Source organism: Ictidomys tridecemlineatus, unplaced genomic scaffold (genome assembly GCF_052094955.1).
Source record: "Ictidomys tridecemlineatus isolate mIctTri1 unplaced genomic scaffold, mIctTri1.hap1 Scaffold_52, whole genome shotgun sequence".
Lineage (NCBI taxonomy): Eukaryota > Metazoa > Chordata > Mammalia > Rodentia > Sciuridae > Ictidomys > Ictidomys tridecemlineatus.
Genome location: NW_027523416.1, coordinates 2,800,658 through 2,816,986, shown reverse-complemented (window position 1 = coordinate 2,816,986; position 16,329 = coordinate 2,800,658). Strand labels below are relative to the sequence as shown.

The window sequence follows — 16,329 nt, the reverse complement described above, 5'->3', positions numbered from 1 at the left end:
TGTAGATAAACTGTCCCCCCCCTTGTTGTGACTCTTAATTTAGAGCAGTAATTCACTAACTAAAACTCAAAAATTATATAAGATGTCTGGTTAATGAATGCATCACTGTGGCCTATGTACATGTTAGCCATTGCCTCGATAATATTGTGTAATAAAGAGCCACAATGTCTCAAAGTCCCTCAAGGGAACACATGCATTGAGGTATCACAATCAGGAAGCTCTAGGCTCAGGTGTAACTGAGAAGCTCTGATTTGGGCTGCAAATCTTTCAGCTGGGATTCCTGAACAAAAAATCCATGGTCCTCTTTCTGGAACTAGTGGGCTAGGAGGGCCATATTTTTTTAATGATCATAACAGAGGTATACAGCAAACACATTTCAGGCCTCTACGTTGTCATATTTCTAAATCCAAAGCATGTGTCTTGGGTGAGTTCCAAGTCATGAGACAGGGAGGCCCCTCCACCTTTAGTGGGAGGCACCCTGCAGGTGCTCCAAGGGAGGGGGCAGACTACGGCCAATAATCCAATCTATCTCAGCCTGTAGCTCCAGTACAAGTCAAGCAACTCTTCTGTTTTCAGTAATCTTAATAGAGCTTTCTCTATTTCATCATGTCCAGTATCTATTAAGTGAGGAAAAAAAGTGAAGAAAACATTGATAAACTGAAACTACATAGTCAATAACCTCTATCCTTTCCATCTGTCCATCTCAAAGATTCTAACAGATGGAAAGATTGCTATCATGGCCTTTTGGATTGGACTATAGAAAGAACAAAGCAGGAAGTAAAGCAAAGCATGTGGGAAAAAACTCACATTCAAGTTTTATTTTTAACCAGGTTTTTCCTACTTTTTTCAATTTTCTAATTTTATTAGCTTTTAAAATTATTTCCATTTTATATTTTTTGGTAAGTTTCCCAATATTTAACTAAATTAAATATATTTTAAATTTTCCTCTGATTTTATCAGTGTGGATACTATTACCCCCTCCCTCCTTTTTTCTTGTAAACATGAGAAGGCAAATTAATCTCATTTGCAAATTTTCTGTCATGCTGCTCTGATCATATTATTTCCTTGCTCATAGACTTTCATTGGTTCTTTATTGCTTATTGAAGTAAGTCCAACTACCTAGCTTGTTAGGAATCTTGTATAAATTAAATGTAATATGAGATGTGATCTATTTTGTGGTTCAAGAGGGACCATCGGGTCTAGCAGCAATTATGATTTTATTGAGACTTGAATATACAATTTTCTTTTATGAGACATAATCATATAATTCTAAGATTTATAATCAGGAGAAATAGTTAATACAGACAACAATACTTTTTTGGTGTTCAGCCAAAAAGTAATTTTGATCAAATTTGAAAAAATTCAGTAATTTGTCATTGCTAAAAACATGGATATAACTTTTCAGATTCATGTTATATAAGGATAAGGATTCTTTCTTATATTTAATTGTTCTCTACTATTAATTTTGAAGTTATAAAACACTGGTCATATACTTTAGAATAATGATTTCTCCTGTCCTCTGTGTCAAAGCAAGACATTTGCTGAGTTTTGAAATTTTTCTTCTCTTTTTATATTTGCTTTCTTGGCACTGGTGCTGTTGATCTTCACAGCTTTTGTTGTTTTCATTGTTGTAGAGCTGGCTTATTTAAGGTTTTGATTTTTTTTCTGTTTTGATTGGGAATGGAAGGTGATTATGTTCAATCTCTTAAGTGCCTGAGCAACAGGTAAGTGAACCTCCAATTTATTTTGTATTACTCTGCTAGAGAGAGCTCCATCAACCTTGGTTGTTAGGGTATGGGTGGCATTGGTGCTTATAAACTCAGGTCACACTCGAGGTTGATGTTACACTGCTTTCATTTCCTTGTCTCTCAAGGGTTTTTTCTTAGTATAGAGTCAATTGATTATTTCTCTGAGAATATGTATATATGGTACTTAGGGCAAATGGAGTTGGATTAATATTACATGTGTTCAGGTTGCAGTTTTATCTGGATATTTGTATATTGTATGAATGACTTACTATTGCTACCTTTCTGCATAAAATCTGAGAATGTCTTTATTTTATCTTCATTCCTGAAGGACTTTTTTTTTTTTTCTGGAAATAGGTTTGTGAATTGTCAGTCTTTTCTTTCAAGCCTTGATAATGCACTACCACTGTTTTCGAGCCTTAATAGTTTCTAAGGAGAAACCCAACCCATTAAAGTTGTTGTTCTTTCATGTGTAATATGTTGTTTCTGTTGGGCTGCTTTTAAGATCCTTTTTTTGCCGTCAGTTTCTAGAAGTTTATGTATGGTGTGACTTATTATAGATTTCTTTGTGCTTACCATGTTTGGTGTTTCCTCAGCTTCTGGAATCTGTTGATTTTATCAGATTGTTTTTCTGTGAATTTTTCTTTTGTCAGATTTGGGAAAGGTTGAGCCTTTATTTCTTGAATTCATCACCCTCTCTTCTTTCCTTACTGAATTCATTGACCAGACTATTAGATCTTTTAATGTTGTCTCACAGGATCGAGAGATTTCTTTTTTTCTCTGTTGTTCAGTTTAAATAATTTCTATTGTTCTCTTTTTTATTTTTCTATTTTTTCTTGGCGGGGTTATTTTTTTTTGTCTTTTGGAACTGGGGCTCAAACCCAGGGCTAAGTGAATGTGATGCAGACACTTTGCCACTGAGCTACATTCAGCCCTGTATTAATCTCTTTTTTAGTTCATTGTTTCTTCTATTATCTACATTTTGCTCTTGAGCACTTCTAATGAGTTTTTAATTTAGGTTATTGAATTTTTCAATTCTAAATTTCTATTTTTTTATATTTGTGTTTCTTTGATGAGATATTTTATTTTCTCATTTGTTTCAAGGGTGTTTGAAGGATCCTTGAAGAACTTTTTATACCTTTTGTCTTTGTACTTTAAAAGTCTTGTCATATTTTTCCAAAATCTTTGTCTCTCATATTGGCATCTACTGTGTGTTTCTTCTGAGTTGAGATTTTTCTGATTCTTGGTAAACATTATTTTAAGTTGATTGTGGGATCTTTTCAGAATTAGTTTTATTATCAAAGTCTAGTTTGTGTTTAAATCTTGTTACTTGTTACTACCTAGGTGAGACAGTGGTTAGGACTCTGTACCTATTCCTACCCCACTGTGCCAGTGTCTGCACACAGTTGGAGAAGGACCACTGTTTTCTCTTATGGTTTTTGGCTCTTGTCACACAGATTGTGTTTATTGGGTTTGTCCTCTCTTTGCCTTTGTATAGAGAGAGCAGTCTCATCTTGTTATTGTTGTTTTTCTATATTTTTTGGATTGTTTCAGGAGGGAGTACCACTTCATTGACTTTCTGAGCTGTAAGCTGCTTTGCCAGTCTGGGATATATAGGCAGCAAAGAAAGCAAAGCCAGCTACTCACTGCCAGTTCTTTTCTGGAGGCCTGAGGTCTTCATATAGTCCTACTTCATTTCCACTTTTTAGAGCTTCCTGATGTCCATTTCATCCATTTTCTCTAGAGTTTTTAAATGTAATAAGCAAGAATAAGATGAAATGAACCAACTCCATCTGCTCTTGCCATGCAGACTAATTGTAAGGTAGTTAAATTTGTCAACTCCTTTATGGTTTGTACCTTTTTTGTTTTATTATGTTTTCTCAGAATTCCTAGTGTATACCAAGTTTATGAACTCCTGTATTTTTCTTCTGATAGATTTAAAGTTTGTTTTCTACATTTAAATCTTAAATCTTTCCTAAATTTTTTTGTTGAGATGAGGAAGCAAAATTCTTCAAAGTTTTGGGAACCTAGTAGGTAGAACGATAAGGATGGCAAAATAAACATAGAACCCCAATATTTTAATATATTTCAAACTAAAAACTAGGAATTAAAATACTTATCAATTTGATGTTTTATAATTTGTTGTTATAAAATTTATTTTAATGTTTTTTTAATCAAGTGACCTGTATTTTCATACATAGCAGATTAGAAACCAGCTTGTCCTCTAGTCCAAGTCTCTTTATGTTACAGATTTTGTCACTAAAGCTGCCATATTTCTGTATTGATTATACTTTGCTCTCGAGTATATTGCATTGTTTTATAGCTTACTTACATTTTTAACCCCTTCATCTCTTACCCAGTATTCTTTTTTGTTTTGAAGAATTATAAAGAAAAGAAATTTAAAATGCTTGTGAAAGTGTGGAATAAAAATCTAAGACATGAGAAAAATGCTTTGTAGTGTATCTTTCTATCAGTACAGAAAAATACATTTTAACTTATAGATTTTGTGAAAGTCTCAGCCTCTTCCATCATAACTTAAGTTCATCCAAGATAAAACCATTATCTTGCTCAGTACAATATTATATACCTCTTTCATAAATCAGTTATGGATGATTTTTTTGAAAGTTTATAGTTCACCAAGGTGCTTAAGTGTAAATATAATTTTTAGGTTTAAATCTTTTTTTTTTTTTTTGCCATGCTGGGGATAGAACCCAGGTTTTTCCACATACTAGGCAAGTCTTACGCCACTTGACTCCATCCCCAGTCTAGTGTAGATAGAGTTTTTAAAAACCAGTTGAAAACCCCAAAGTTTTTCATTAGGCACTGCTATCTAAGCTAGAGAAAGAGTAAGAATAAAGGCCAAGTTGGGTAGGAGAAGGGTATTACTGTAATACAGATGATAAATCGAAAGAAAATAGAAAAATTGTGATCTTTAGGTATAATTAAGGACAAAATGTGGGCTCTAACAAAAGAGGTGAAAGATCTATACAATGAAAACTACAGAACCCTGAAAAAAGAAATAGAAGAAGACCTTAGAAGATGGAACGACTTACCTTGCTCATGGATTAGTAGAATTAATATTATTAAGATGGCCATATTATCAAAAGCAATTTACAGATTCAATGCAATTCCCATCAAAATCCCAATGACATTCCTTGCAGAAATTGAAAAAGCAATCATGAAATTCATCTGGAAAAATAAGAGACCCAGAATAGCTAAAGTAATTCTAAGCAGGAAGAGTGAAATTGGTGGTATCGCGATTCAAGATTTTAAACTATACTATAGAACAATAGTAACAAAACAGCATGGTACTGGCACCAAAACAGGCAGGTGGACCAATGATACAGAATAGAGAACACAGAGACCAATCCACAAAATTACAACTATCTTATATTTGACAAAGGTGCTAAAACCATGCAATGGAGAAAGGATAACATCTTCAACAAATGGTTCTGCGAGAACTGGAAATCCATATGCAACAAAATAAAATTGAATCCCTCTCTCTCACCATGCACAAAAGTGAACTCAAAATGAATCAAGGAGCTAGGAATCATACCAGAGACACTGCGTCTAATAGAAGATAAAGTTGGCCCTAATCTTCATCACATGGGGGCAGGTTCCAAATTTCTTAATAAGACACCTATAGCATAAGAGTTAAAACCAAGAATCAACAAATGGGATGAATTCAAACTAAAAAGTTTTTTCTCAGCAAGAGAAATAATATGTGAGGTGAATAGGGATCCTACATCCTGGGAACAAATTTTTACCCCTCAAACATCAGATAGAGCTCTAATCTCTAGAATATACAAAGAACTCAAAAAGTTAAACAACAAAAAAGCAAATAACCCAAACAATAAATGGGCCAAGGACTTGAACAGAAACTTCTCAGAAGAGGATATATAATCAATCAACAAATACATGAAAAAATGCTCACCATCTCTAGCAGTCAGAGAAATGCAAATTAAAACTACTCTAAGATACCATCTCACTCCAATAAGAATGGCAGCCATTATGAAGTCAAACAACAATAAGCGCTGGCGAGCATGCACGGGGGTGGGGGGGGAAGGTACACTTATACATTGCTAGTGGGACTGCAAATTCGTGCAGCCAATTTGGAAAGCAGTATGGAGATTCCTTGGAAAGCTGGGAATGGAACCACCATTTGACCCAGCTATTGCCCTTCTTGGACTATACCCAAGAGATCTTAAAAGAGCATACTACAGGGATACAGCCACATCAATGTTTATGGCAGCATAATTCACAATAGCTAGAATGTGGAACCAACCTAGATGCTCTTCAATAGATGAATGGATTAAAAATGTGGCATTTATACATAATAGAATATTACTCGGCACTAAAAAATAATAAGATCATGGCATTTGCAGGCAAATGGATGGCATTAGAGCAGATTATGCTAAGTGAAGTTAGCCAATCCCTAAAAAACAAATGCCAAATGTCTTCTCTGATATAAGGCGGGTGACTCAAAATGAGACAGGGAGGAAGAGCATGAGAAGAAGGCTACCATTAAATAGGGAAGAGAGGTGGGAGGGAAAAAGAGGGTAAAGGGGAGTTGCATGAAAGATGGAAGGAGAACCTCATTAATATACAGAATACATATATGATGTTGTAATGACAAAAAGAAAAAAAAGTGTGTCACATTACATTAGAAAGAGAGAAAGGATGTGAGAGGAGGGGAGGAGTAATGAGGATAGGAAGGACAGCAGAATAGTATAGACAATATGATTGATGTATGTACATTCCATGTATGTATTATATGTCAAAATACATTCTGCTATCATGTATGACTAAAAATAAATAAAAATAAATAAATAAATAACTCTCTCTCTCTCTCTCTCTCTCTCTCTCTCTCTCTCTCTCCCTCTCTCTCTCTCTCTTTAAAAAAAGAGAAGAAACATTAGTTTGGCAAACTTGAAATATAGGAGGCTTTAACCAGAAATGGGGATGTTTGTGCTGTTGTTTCTGGTAGTATAGATGGGGATTGATGACACTACCTGGAGTCTGTACAGCTACATTAGCCTGGGGTTTCAGTCTCCCTGCTCATGCTGTTATTATTAAGGTAGGAGCTTACTTTCTTTTTATACAGATTCGTGTGAGTGTTAAAACAAACCTATGGATTGATATATTTAGAAAAAATATTGTGATTTGGCTGTTTCTTTGAATGTTAATTTATATAAGAAAAAATATTTTCTCCAATAAAATTCAGTTTATGGGGCTGGGGATGTGGCTCAAGCGGTAGCGCGCTCGCCTAGCATGCGTGCGGCCCGGGGTTCGATCCTCAGCAGCACCACATACCAACAAAGATGTTGTGTCCGCCAAGAACTAAGAAAAAAATAAATAAATGTTAAAATTCTCTCTCTCTCTCTCTCTCTCTCTCTCTCTCTCTGTCCCCCTCTCTCACTCAAAAAAAAAAAAATTCAGTTTATATTGTAAAAATGTAACTATCACAGATGATGAAGGGATTAGTTAAAATACACTTTTGAGATCTTACTGTATTTGTCCAATTTCAGTATTCAGCTCTTCAGGATTATATTTATGTATATTTATGTAAATTTTTATTAACTTTTCCTTATCTAGGGAACACTAATATATGCTGCAAAAAGAGGCTCCTTTATTGACCTTGGAATTTTAGATGTCATGCAGATATTTGGCCGAGCTGGACAACCACAATTTGACAAATTTGGGGAAGGAGTCATTAAAACAACACATGATAAACTCAGCCATTACCTCACTCTGCTCACTGAACAAAACCCAATTGAGAGTCATTTTCTTTTTTTTTTTCCAAGATTTAATGTACATTTATTCTTAACATGTGGAACATATAGTATAAAGATTTCATACTGAATACATGATATTCATTAAGCCAAAAAAGAAAAAAAAGGAGGAATTTACATCAAGTTTTAGCTACATTGTTGAAATACAAATATGCAGATTTTATCACTGAAAAAATCTCAATTGTGTTTCTTCATCAGGAATTTCAACTGAACCTAGAACTTTTTCACACCTCGATTAGAAAGAAAACAAAACAAAACAAAAACCCAGAAAAAAATAAACTATAAGTTGATTGGCTGCTGAGACAGCAAGGACTTTTTACAGAGACCTGTACAGCATCACACCAAGAGGGGCGATGTCTGGCAAGAGATTAAATAGCTGTGTCTCGCTTTGTGCAGGTCACCAACTTGTTAACTCATCATACTATAAAGGGGTAGCTGGGAGAGGGACCAAACTGTGGGGATCCAAGGGTATGTGCAATGTACAACGTCATATATATACACACGTGGCAGCGCAGTCGCTGAAGCTAAAGGTTAAAACCAGTTCTAAGAGGTGATCTCAGGGTTATTCATACAATCAAGGAGGAGAGAAAGAGGTCAGGGTGTTGTAGGTTCACACATGATACTTTGGGGGAAAAGCCTTTTTTTTTTTTTCTCCTCAACGTTTAACTAAAAACATTTTTAAAAACTACAGCTTGCTGCTGACCCAGCGTCTTCTCTCATTTCCATGTGAGACATTATTATTACAGTATGTTTACAGTATCAGGTGTACAGTACAGTACATGAAAGGGTCTATACTCTACTGCACAGGCCTCTCCAGTGAACAGGGTCTGCTCACAACTGCGAACTTCTCGGCTCCTGCGAGATTGTGAATGTACAACGATAAACCACACACAGTTCAGCAGTCACCTTTTTGTCCTTCAGAGTTTTTTTTTTTTGTATTTCTTTCTTTCTTTCTTTTTTTACCATTAAAAACAGTTATGAAATGTGGCATCCCGTTGATGCAAGGACCGGGGAAGCCATTTTTAGTTTGTTTTTTTGTTTTTTTTTTCCCCAAACTCACTGTAAACAACAGTAACTTTGGTTAAAATAAAAAAGTCTTCTATGTAGGCAGAGCTTTGTCTTTTCAAATAGGGTGGGGTCCTGAGGGGGAGTAAGGTAAGGACAGGAACAGAAGGGTGTGAGGAGTGGGGAAGTGGGGGAGGAAAGAGAAAACAGGAGAGACTTTTTTCCCAAGGGAGAAGCTGGACAGCACAGGGTAAACTGGATTCTGAGGTGGTTTTGCATAAATAAAGGGCAACAGTCAGTTTCTAAGTTCTCCACACACGCACACACACACGGGGGGTGGGGGGGAGGTGTCCCACGGCTGTCATGACTGGCCAATCAAAAACAGTACATCACAAATGACTTGTGAAACTAATGAGTTCATCAAAGGTGACACTGAGATGTCCAACAGCCGCGACTCATACAGAGTGAACTCGGAGTGGTTCTCGTCCACCTTGGCCACGGCAAGCAGCACGCGAGCAGCCCGCCGCATCATGTCCACACTAGTTGGCTCAAAGGGTGAGTTCTGCATGTGCAGGAGGCTGGCCTGGCTCTGTTGGAATTGCGTGGCAGCAAGGCTGTCCTCGAGGAAGCCCAGGAGGTTGCCGATGCTGCCCTTCTGCACTGCAATGGCACGGGCTGCCAGGCTGTCCCCCTGCGCCAGGTTGGCCAGCAGTACCACGGCCATCTCCCGGCACACTGGGTTCTTTCGGTAACTGAGGAAGCGCACCATGGTGCTATACAACTTCTCCAGGCGGCTGAAGGGGGGTGTGGCCAGAATCAGGTCCACATTGTTGTCCTGGATGCTGAGTTTGCTGAGGGTTTCCAAGACCAGTCTCTGGGGGGAGAGGACGGCATTGGGGCCCAGGGTGGAGAAAGGGTCCTGGGCTTCAGCTGAAGGCCAAACTGCCCAGTGTAGGAGTCCGTCCAGGACAGGCAGGCAAATGCTCTCGGGATATGAGGAGAGGTCCAATTGCCCCGAGATGTTGGCGAGCGTGACCAAGGTGTTTTCCTGGAGCATCTCCAAGCAGTCCCACCACCACTCCACTTTGTTGCAGCTCACCCCTTGGTCCTGTTCCTCCTCCTTCTCATAAGTTAGTGGTGCCTGCTCTCGTTCTGGGTGCTTGTGGTGCAGCAGGATCAGCTTGCCTAGGATGAGCAGCAGCCCTGGGTGTTTAGACATCTCAAAATCATTGCCTGGCACAAATGACAGGCTTCGGATGGTATTGGAGACACAGACACAGCGCTTGGCAAGGGAATCCTACCAATCCAGAAGGGTACACAGTGGGGTCTCATCCTTACTGTGGGGTTCATCCTCTAGGATCTTGATGTTCCGGTGGCTCTGTGCTGGGTTAATGCCAAATGGAAATTTGCTGCTTTCCTTGGTGGCTTCTGCACTTTTAGCTCCCTCCTCTGTCAACGTGTTAGATGGAGTAGACAACATGTCATCCATAGTGGCTGTGATCCATTTTTCTGGAGGGCCATCAGGTGGGGGTCCCTCTTGTTCTGTCGTCCCTGGCACACCCTCTACTGTTATGACATGTTTCCGGGGGGCTGTTGGACAGGGCACAGGAGGCCGGGAAGGCAGCAGCTCTGTCTTGCTCTCAAAGTGGGTCTGGATATGCTCAGTGGTGTCCCCCCCACCAATCCGCCAGTGCAGCAGGCCACTGTCAAACTCCTGTACACGCCCAAGCTTATCTGAGCAGTCCACCACAAACGGGTCATTCTTCTGTACGATCTTTACCGGAAGCTTGTCAAACTTACTGATTAGCTTCTCCTCACAATTCTCTGGAGCTGGCTTGTCCTTGCCTAAAAAGGCCATCTCCTCATCATTTTCAACTGTCTCCTCTTCTTCTTCTTCCTCTAGTTTAGGACCTAGAAGTTCTTCTTCTTCTTCTTCCCCCTCCCTGGGGGCTGGACTAGACACCTTGCTGAATCTCCCAGGATCCAGAAGTGTTCTCTGTCCTGGGTCACCCACCTCATACTCCTTTAAAATGCCAAAGATCTCAATCAGGCTTCGTCGGAAATATTCCACAAGGAGCTCCAGCAACCCTGGGAGCTGACTGAGGTTGAAGGTCATAATGCTGTTGTCATCATATAGCAGGATGTTAATGGTGTCTAATGCCCACGTGCTCTCTGCCAGAAGCCCAGACTTGAGGGACATCATTACCCGCCATGCCTCCGGGGTTCCAGTGTCTTTCATTGTGAGCAGCCTTCTCTGCTTCAACACAGGCTGTGTAGCTTCAACAGAGCCAGGTGGGAAGGTGATATCGCGCCGAATCATGGGGGGCTGAGGAATGTGATTCTGCATGCTTGGTGGGGGCTGGTAGTTGGATGGAGGGGGCCTTGTCATGGTGGGCACAGGGGCAGAGGGACCATATGGAGGCTGGCGTGTGCCATGGGAAGGCCAAGGGCCTTCGTGGTTGGCCCTCTGATCCGTGTGCAGCATTTCATCTGTTCGGTTCACACCATGATAAGCAGGACCCTGGGGGGCAGAGCCTGTGCTCTGCCTGTTGGCATAATTATAGGTCATGTCATTACGCCCCTGCCACATGGTGCCTTGCTGAGCAACTTCAGCTGATGCCTGTATGGGGCCGCCCATCATTTGCGGTGGCATGTTCTGCTGGGCATTGGAGCCAGGGGGTGCAGAGACTCGGTCTCGGCCAAACTGGAATGGAAATTGGTTCTGGGGGCTGCCTGCTGGTCGGCGCTCAGTAGCAGCAGTGGCAGTAGCAGGATAGGCATTGCCGTACTGGTTGTACACATCTTGCTGAGGGGAAGGCTGGGCAGCTTGTTGCTGGGTGGCAGACTGAGACTGGGCGGGGGGGCAACTGCTGCTGTTGAGGCTGCCCCTGCCCAGTGCTGTATGGCACGCTGTACATCTCTCCTTCATGCCGTTTGGCAGGAGGGCCGTATGTGCCATCCATTGGCCGCTTATAATTCTGCTGTTGCTGCTGATACATTGTGGTCTGCTGGCTGGGAAAGGGGCTACCGGAAGGGGTGCCTTGGGTGGAGAACTGATTGCCATAGGAATCATGTCGTTGCTGCTGCTGCTGTTGCTGCTGCAGGGGGTAGCGGCTAGGAGAATACATCCCTGAGTCTGGGGTAGAAGGCATGAGATTGGGCTGGGGGGCCCCAGTGCCCATATTTCCTTCAGGCCCTATTCCAGGCTCCGTCCTCACTCTGTCATAAGGACCTCCATAGGGGTAATGCTGCCGTGGTCCCATAGCCACATTTCCGAGCCCAGGGCCTGCAGCTCGGCTGTAGGGGTCACCCATACCGCCATTGGGGCCCTGCCCTGAGGACATGAAGGGATCACTCCCTGGAGCTTTCCTCATGCTGCCATAAGGATCCTTATTTGGCTCATAGGACATGCGACCCATCATGTCAGAGGTATTCATACTGGGCTGATACCCAGGGTTTGGAGTCATGGAATTCCATTTATGGAATGTGGGGTCACTTCCATCAGGAAAGGCATCCTGGATCCCGACTGAATTGCTCCTACTCATGCCTGGCAAGGGGGGGATCTGACTGTGTGGTGTGGATGCTGGAGTTGGTGGCTTCAGGTCTCCTCCTTCTGCCATGGAACTGCTGGTTGACTGAGGAGTCTGAGGCCCCTGCATAGACCCTGATCCCACAGGAGAGGGGGTTGAATCTTGGGCTGGGACTTCTTGGAATCAGCAGCTGCAAAGATGTCTGGGGGAGGATCTTCTCCCCGCTCAATCTTGCATCCAAAGGCATAGAGACATTGGATACACTGCTTTTTCAAGGAGCTGGCAGCACTGCTTGATGTGCCCACATTGAGGTTGGTTGCAAGTTCCCACCATTTTTTGTTCTTGTTGACCTGAGTCAATCCACCAATCTCCTTCACAGACACATAGAGGCGATAGAGGTCCAGAGGTTTCCTACCCACTGCTGGCAGATTTGTCATACCCATGGCCTTCTCCTCTGTGAAGGCCAGATAACGGTCCACCCACATTTTCCTCTCAGGCTCACCACCAAGCTCATACAACTTGGTGATCTTCTCATTAGTTGTAGTAGAAGAACTGGACTTCTTGGATTTAGATTCTGTCTTGGGTGTCCCATCTGCCTTATTGTTCATTTTGGTAGCTGGAGTTAACTTGACATCCCCAAGACCTATCATCTCTGGGCTGGCTGCCATCCCTGCTGAATTGTTGGCCATGGTTCCACCCATGGGATATGGGGGTCCCTGAGGGTTGATCATGCCAGCCATACTATTAATTCCTTGTCCATAGGGAGGTCCAGTTCCCATCATGCCCCCTTGACTCATATTGGGATAGCCTGGTGGCCTGTTTTGGATAGAGTTGGCAGCAACATGCATGGCGACAGCAGATTCTTGAGTTTTCTGGTTCATGCCCCCTGGTGGGGGACACATCCCTGACCCAACCTGAGGTGGCATATTGGCCATATTTGGGCCATAAGGCCTGTTTCCCATGGAGGCATGACTCATTCTCCCTGGAGGAAGTGTGCCATAAGGTGGGATGCCTGGTTGCCCATGCATCTGACCTCCAGCACCCATGGGGTTCATGCTTCCAGCCATGCCTGCACTGGGATAGTTGGCATTGGGCAAGGCATTGTAGTTTGGCTGCCTGGGGTAGCCTCCTTGTGGGCCATACTGATCCCCTTGGGGACCATAGCTCCCCATGGAATTTTGCTGGTAGGAACCCATGCCTGTGTGCATCTGTCCTCCAGAAGGCTGACGCGGAGATAAGGCCGAGCCGGGCTGCGGGGAACTGTACTAGGGCATCTGGGGGTTCCTCTGCATATAACCGTGATCTTGGGCAATGCTTGATTGGTTCATGGAAGGATGTATGATGCTGTCTGACTGGCCACTGGGTGGCCGAGGTGGCATCTGGTTGCCTGGCACTGCAGCAGGCGAGAGTGGTCCTGAGCGAGACTGAGCAACACTGGCAGGAAAGCCAACAGGGGACGGGGAGGGGCCTTGGATGCCAGGTAGGTGAGGGGAGGTATGAGGAGAGAAAGGAGACTGAGCTGGATTACTCTGCTCTCCTTGGCTGCTGGAAATCCCTGATGTGCTCACTCCAGGACTCAGAGCTCCTTCTGTCCCCATGGGGAGATCATCTATTGAACCAGACAGATCAGGCAAGCTGGAGGGTCTTGACTGAAGACTCAGGTTCATATCTTCTTGCCCTCCCTTACTGGAGGTCATTGAGGGGGCTGAGGATGCCTGAGACCCAAAAGAATCTTGAGAAAGCTCCTGTGGTGGAGGGAAGCGCTGCTGGGAGTAGGCAGTTTGCTGGGACTGCTGAGACTGGGGCTGAGGATATGCAGCCTGCTGGGAGAGCGTCGAGGATGCTGGCTGCTGAGGTTGCTGCTGCTGGTAGGGAGACTGTGCCTGCGGCTGCGAGTAAGGGGGTTGGCTCTGGGGATGCTGCTGTGTCGTGGACTGCTGGGAAGGGTACGGAGTTGGGGATTGCTGATGTGGAGGCTGAGATGGCTGCTGGGAATATGGAGGCTGAGAGGACTGGAGCTGTGGTGGCTGAGACTGTGGCTGCTGTTGATATGAAGGTTGAGCGTGAGGGGTCTGGGATGGTGGTTGCTGGGAGTAGGGTGGCTGCTGCTGCTGAGGGTGAGGACTTTGCTGGTTGTAATATGGAGTCTGGCCCTGTTGACCATATCCACTGGGGCCTTGTTGTCCATAAGGAGGAATCTGCTGTGCATAAGAGAGGCTGCCCATGGCACTCTGCGCCCGGCCCTGCATGGTCATCGGGTACCGCTGCGGAGTCTGGGACCCATATGGCTGCCCTGGGTACCCATGTCCTTGCTGCGGTCCTGAAGGAGGTCCCTGTTGTTGCGAGTATGGGTTAGTCCCGCCATATGGCTGAGGTCTCATCTTGCCCATCTGATCCATTGGACTGGATGGCTGAGGGGTCCAGGCGAGCGGCTGCCCCCCGCCGCCACTGCTCCCGGGGCTCATGGGCGCGTGGTGGCTTCTTTGTTGGGCCCCGCCGCCGCCGCACCAGCAGCAGCCCCCCAGCACTGCGAGGCCATGTCCGCCGGGCCCTTGCCCGTGCCCCCGTCCTGGGGCCAGCCGCCGTAGTCGCCCCCGGGGTAGCCCTGGTAGCCCCGGGCCGAGCTGGGCAACGTGAGCAGTTGGTTGAGGGTGGGGGTGGTGGTGGGCTGGGGAGTTCCCCCGCCGGCCGCTGAGGGGCCGCCTCCCCCCATGGCCCCGAAGCGCTGCTGAGCGAAGGACGAAGACGACGAGGAGGCGGAGGCGCTGGAGGAGGGAGGCGGCTTGGAGACGGCGGCCGCCGCGCCGGAGCCCGGAGTGCCACCTCTCGGGGAGCTCAGCGTGTAGGCCTGGGGGGGCGGGGGGTAGGCGCTGCGGTTGGGGTAGTAGGAGTTGTACTGGTGGTTGGGGAAGCCGTGGTCGTGCGAGTTCTGCTGGGGCCCCGCGTAGGGCTCCAGGCCCCCGCCGCCGCCGCTCTGCAGCGCTGCCAGGCCAGGGCTTTGTTGTCCGCCATGTTGTTGGTGGAAGACGGCGGCCGCCACCGCGGCGACGGCAGGGCTCCGGCTGTAGGGTTGCCCGAAGCCGTAGGCTGGGGGCTGCAAGGCAGCCGCGGCTGAGTGAGGAGGCGCCCCCACCCCGTCGCTGTTGCCGCCGCCGACGGGCGGCTCCGTGAGGTCATTGTTCAGGGCGGGCCTAGGGCCCGCGTTCCCGTTCGAGTTCTTCAGGTCCGGCTCCGCGCTGGGCCCGCCGCCGCCGCCACCGCCATTGCTCTCGGCCCCGTCCTGCAGCTCCTTTCCCAGCGGCTGCCCCACGGCGGGGCCCTCGCTTTCCTGCCCTGCGGCTGCCTTCATTTCCCCGCGCTCGGCCGCTGCCGCCTCGCCCCCCGCCTCCTCCCGCTGCTGCTGCTCGGCTTTCTTCAGCTCCGAGGGCGGCGGCGGCGGGTTGCCCAGGCTGCTGGCGGCGGCGGGGGCGACCTGCGTGGCCATGATCCCCGCTGTCTCGTCCGCGGAGAGACCTGGCCCTGTCTTCGTCTTCTCCCCCCCTCCCACCCCGCCCCGGGGCCGAGTCCCCCGGGCTGCCCTCCCCACCCGCCCGGGCGGGCCTCGCGGGGCTCCGCTGCTGCGCTGCGCTGGCTCCTCTACCCCCCGCCCCGCCGGCTCAGGCTCCGGGCTGGCGGCGGCGGCGGCGGCGGCGGCGGCGGAGGAGGAGGCGCCAGCGGCTCAGCTGCTCCTGGCTCTGTAGGCCCGGGACCCGGCTCTCCCGGCTCATTCCCCCCAAGCCCTTGCCTGGGAATGAGGGGGGCGGTGGAGGCTCCGCTCCCCAGGGCCTGGCCCCGCTGTGACTCTCCGCTTTCTGCTGCCGGAGAAAGGAGGAGGGAGGGAGCTGAGAGTCAGTTTCTGGAAAGTGTTGCAGATAACCTAAATGCAGTGGTAAGATCTGATCAGTCAAAAGTTGGGATAGAATTGTCAGCTTTAAGAATAACGATAAAGGTTGAGTTGGTTTTTGCTTTGTAGTATTTAGGAATACAGATTATGCTACATAGTCATAAGACAAAAGAGGCTGGGGTGGTGGGGGGCAATATTGTTGATTAACTCACAGCAGTATAAATGTAGACACTATACTGACAGGAACTCATTGTTAAATGACCACACTTGCAATCTATGAGGTTTTGCTATAGATCAGAAATGCAATCCAAAGTTTACAAATCAGGGAAAGAGAAATAGCAATAACTGATATGTTTAGTGCTCAATTGATGATT

General features: G+C 45.8%; 1 pseudogene; it reads right to left on the bottom strand.

The window, feature by feature from the left end:
- Positions 1-8,157: 8,157 nt before the first annotated feature.
- LOC144373866 (AT-rich interactive domain-containing protein 1A pseudogene) lies at positions 8,158-15,589 on the bottom strand (annotated as a pseudogene).
- Positions 15,590-16,329: the final 740 nt, after the last annotated feature.